Source organism: Stegastes partitus, unplaced genomic scaffold, assembly GCF_000690725.1.
Source record: "Stegastes partitus isolate 25-593 unplaced genomic scaffold, Stegastes_partitus-1.0.2 Scaffold221, whole genome shotgun sequence".
Classification (NCBI taxonomy): Eukaryota; Metazoa; Chordata; class Actinopteri; family Pomacentridae; genus Stegastes; species Stegastes partitus.
This window is the reverse complement of record NW_007577952.1, coordinates 52848-57850: the sequence shown is the minus strand read 5'-3', so window position 1 is coordinate 57850 and position 5003 is coordinate 52848. Positions and strand designations below refer to the sequence as shown.

At 42.3% G+C, this 5003-nt stretch overlaps 1 long non-coding RNA gene across 1 annotated transcript in view; it reads left to right on the top strand.

Moving 5' to 3' along the window:
- The window catches only part of LOC103356772 (uncharacterized), a 6980-nt gene extending 1977 nt beyond the window's left edge, over window positions 1–5003 (top strand). Inside the window, exons 2-3 of the long non-coding RNA XR_520156.1 lie at window positions 4451–4533; window positions 4990–5003. This is a non-coding gene — a long non-coding RNA (uncharacterized LOC103356772). The remainder of the gene's footprint in view (window positions 1–4450; window positions 4534–4989) is intronic.

The following is a 5003-nucleotide window of genomic DNA, read 5'->3' as shown; positions in this document are numbered from 1 at the left end:
TGTGTGTGTGTGTGTGTGTGTGTGTGTAGGCTTGCCTGTGTTTACACCTTCAACTGCCAGCACATAAATCACTCTTTTGGTGGATAAGTGAAACCCACACACACACCACACACACCACACACACACCACACACACCACACACACACATTCTCTCTCATAGGGGCATATGATTGGGGTAAACACAGAACTTTCTGTCCCACAAACGCACAATAGAAACCGTGCCCGTCCGAACAATGAATCGTGGAGGTGTTGTTGTATCACCTGACACACATACACAAACAGCTTCAGGTGTACTATTACGGGGAAAGGCTCGGTTGACTGGTTACACACACATATATGCATCTACACGCTTTATTACTCATGCAGCCACTTAGAGGCGATCTCACACAATCTCTTGGCGTTCACCAGAACAGTGCCAAAACAAACGTTTTTTTGCCATCGATGGCATGTGACTCACTCAACTGCCCTGTGCAGCACCACGTGTTGCATATCAAAAAGTGCACCCAGTTTACTTCTTGATTCTTTCGTGGTTTCCAAAACAAACAGTGACAATAAAAGAAATACCAGGAGGTGGAATCAGATGTGAAGGTAAATGGTTCTGTCACATGGCACCTTTTGGTTATCGAACAATGGCATCTGCATCCACAGGCTGGTGCGGCTCTAAAATGTCCATGAAGCGTGTGAAACATGATACGCACATCGCTGTCTTAAGGGCAGCCTTCATGTTGTAGCAACTGTTGTCATGGTAACTATCTGACATGATGTAAACTGATGAAAGTGGTTGTTTATATACCACAAAGTCCTGCGATGGACTGTTAAGGGTGCACCGTGCCTCTCACCCAAAGCCTGATAACTTGTCTTTTCTTTTAATCACAGCTGGCACCACAATTTCCCATGAACCCATTTTTACCTGTTGCCAGAGAACTTATTGTTTTCATTCAAATTCGTTGGTACGTGCAAGCTGATGAAAGCCCATAAACGTGATATTGAAATCTCGTTTCGGTAAAATGGAAAGCTATGCGATTATGATCTCAATAGGACTGCACCATGTTTGGGCATGGTGAGGGCGTCAATGATTAAAAAGAATTCACTTCCTGTCTTTGGTAATCGGTAAACTCTCAACACAAGCAGTAGTCTGTGTTCAATCGGGGGAGAACACCGTGTTTAACTTTACATTTTGACATGGTTCCAATTACACCATTAAGATGCCTCTTATGTTACAAGTCGCTCTACGTTTCTAGATATTTACAATTCAAACGGTAGCATTAAGTAAGATTTAGCATCTGCAACACCAAGTAGTAAGATCAGAAGTTGAAAGAATGGCATTCAAGATCAACAAAAATGTACTTTCTTGATGAGAGTAACACAAAGATTAGGAGCGTTTCAGTCAGTTTATTGTGGAATTACATTCAGAATTATTTATTACAACGATTATAACGGTCAATTACTTGATAAATGGATTCACATTAAATTAATTGCTGTAATTATCAAACAACGGTCTCTCATCTTGTTTGTACTACTGTTGTACGTACAGCAAAATGACAATAAACCTGATTTGATTTGATATTAAATAAGCTTTCATTCATATTTAAGCAAAACTGGAAACTATTTGCATTTACTAACCTCTCAAACACGATAATTTGATGGTAAACTTAATATCTTTGGACATGGTGATGTCAGCTTGGCCTGTTAGAAAACAGAAACAACAATCAGCAAATGAAGAAATAATGACAACATATGTCAGTTGCTCTAATTTCTAGTAGCTCAAATTTACACTTTGATAGAAAAATAAACAAACATAACAAAACCTGTTGATTCCCAAGCTTCAAAAGCAGATTTTGCTGCAGTCGTTTCCAGCCTTTGCACTGATCTTGTTGGCTGCTGCTCTCCCTGTCAAATGTTTCACTACCCGTAGAAGACTAAGAGACATCTGGTTATTTAACAAACCACTTGACCAGCAAAGGGAACACAGTTCAACTGACAGTTTGATAAGTTCCCACATGCGCAAACTGGTTTCACTTAGGAGTTTTTCTCCAGGGACCTCTTTTGCACAGTTGTGTTGTACAGTCTCATACAATAGCGTGCAGTCATGTCAAAGACGCAGATGACTCACCAGCCTCCAGGGAAAGCGGTGGCAGTGAAACAGAGGGAGTTAAGAGTTTGGGAGGGAGAACAGAGAGAGAGGAAAGGGGGTGACGGACCTAAAGACCGAGGGGAGGGCGGGAGGGAGGGAGGGGTAGAGCTCGGGATGTGCAACGACTGGTTTCACTAATATAAAACAGGACACCCCTTACTCAAAGTTTGAGAGCAAATGCGAACACGTGTGTGTTCACATAAACTTCACCTGTGTGCGAACATGTGGTAGTTTGTAAGTTTGGACTGAAAGGGGAGGAGAAGACGTTTTGTGAGCTTGCGTGCGTGCATGTATGTGCGCGTGCACACGCAGTAGTGTGTGTGTGAAGGTGAAGGGGGGTATGTTTGTACCAGAGGTAGTTAAATGAGGAAGTGGCAAACTGATAGATGGGAACAGAATGTTCTACGGAGAAGCAACAGAAAGAGAGAGTTGACAAGCGGCCTTCCCCTCTCTACACATTGACAGGCTCAAGCACACAGAACGAGTTACATGAGAGCCACATACTTCCCATGCACACACATAAGTCTCTGGAAACAATGTGCCCACTCATGTCTACATTTAATGAACATGAAAACTTATGCAAACTCACACTGATGCTCACATAATAACCTCGTCTGAGATCCTGGTCTGACAAGTTAAAAACAAATTTTGGTAGAAGATTAATGAGAACATTTGCACTCCCTAAAGATTAGATCTTTGTGTGTGTGTGTGTGTGTGTGTTGCACCATAATCAGTAAGACACTGGACATCTTAGCTCTACATCATTAATCTGAATGGCGTGCCACCGGACATTTTTGATGCAGACGATTTCCAAGGAATCCATGAAGATAGAGAAGCAGAAACACTTGCCACCCACTCGTCCATGTGCACACTTTGTCAATCTTGAAGGGCGCTGATAAATGTTTACCTTGGATGCCAAGGTGGTGCGTCGACGTTCACTGGAATGAGACAGGGCGAGAGAAATGAAGCTATCTTGTTTTTCTCATGGTGTCAGTCACCATGCAGCTGAGTGTGTGACTGTCAAATACTCATGATTTAGTGCATGTGTGTGTGTAGAGCCATTTGTGCACTTACATGTGTATATGTGAATGAACGTTGTGTTGTTTTTTTTTTATTCCTGCTATATGAATGTGTGTTTGTATGAAGGGAGCTAGGGTGTCACCAGCACTTCTCCCTGCCAGAGGATTTACGGTGTGATGGAAATACTTCAGATGTGTTCATGCTGCTCTCCCTTAAGGCCTCACTGCTTCGATACGATCTCACTTGGCAAGCCCAGCGATCCTTCATTGAAAAGTCTTTTGGCAATGAATAACTGTTAAAAAAAAACATGAAGAATTATATAGTTTAATTTGAGCATATTAAAGGAAGGACCTGATATGTGTTCATTTTTCAATTTCTTGTTGTTGGAAGCATTTTGGCAGATGTCTGTGCGTTTTTTTTCCCCACTTTTTTAAAAAATTTTTATGACATCTTTTTACAGTTTTGCCAGAAGGAAAAACATCATTACTCACGCCATAATTTCTGGAAGGCTTTATCTTTTAGTCAGGAGGTGGTGTTAAGTCTGAAGAAAGCTCTGCCCAGATGAACCACCATCAGGGCGCTGCTGAACTCAGCAGAGCGACGAACAATCAAGTCAGTTTGCTGTTTCAGCTTCTCACAGGCAACAGGGGAATGTCACAGCACTGGCTCAAACACACACACACTGCGCTCGTCTCATGCACAGAGCGACAAAGAGCGCGTCTTTGATGTCATTTTCTCATTAGTGCAGAGCTGCAATGCCAGTGCGGCGGTTGAGACTTCCTGTGAAGCCGGAGCAGGTCGGACGTGATCGATGCGCCTGTCGTCTGTTGGTGGCGTTAACATCGGGCACCTATCAGGCCAGGGTGTGGCTCCGAGCGTGTGCTTGTGTGTGTGTCAGTGGTGACAGTCGCGTTAGAGAATGTGTTGAATCCACAACGTGTTAAACACCACTCAGACAGATGATTTTGATGATTTTAAATGACAACAGCTGGACTAAGGCACGCCGTTTCAATTAACAAGGCTCGCACTAATCACTACGAAGCTCTTTTGGCTCTATTTTAGGTTAGGTTTCTATATTTTCCTCTTATTGGTTTGGGGAACAGCAAAAAATGGCACCGAATGATGTGCAGTAGAGTAAATTGGTTCGATGATGTTTCGCTCCCTCGAGACAGGAGGAGACAGATGTCTGACTCCTTTCTTCATTTAAAAAAAAAAAAAAAGTTGCACAGACCTCTGTCGGTTGTGTAATGTTTACTCAGGCACTAATAAACACTTTCTTCCTTCACCTTTCTGTAGATGAGGAAGCCCCAGCAGATGAGGAAACAGCTCCTGACACAGGTGCCGACGGAGACCCTCAAGTTGACAAGGAAGCAGATGAGGTGAGAAGCAGAAGTGTTTTGTTTGTTGGTTTGTGTTGTTCAATTGATTTCTTTTAAATTAGTCCTTTTTTTTGCATTTGAGGTCTTCTGGTAAATCACACATCGTAAAGCAACCACTTTTATGGCCATTATGTAAATCCAGTGGAGAGATGTATAGGTGAAAATAATGTCTAATCATTTAACAACTGCTTTAGAAAAAAAAGCTGTACAAAGAGTGGTGGTAATAAAAGTAAAGGTCTGAATAAACTCAGGTGAATGTTGTTCAGAACTGTAGATTATTTTTGGTTTATGTTGCATTGCAGACTTTTCAGATAGCCAAGAGCACAAATACATGACTGTTAACCATGTGAAGCTGTAGAGCCAGTCCACCTCAGGACCACAGCCTGCTGTCTGATGATCTGCTAGAATGTTACGTAGATGAAATTTCATGAGATGAAAATCTTGTGCTGAATACAGACTCCTGCTGACCC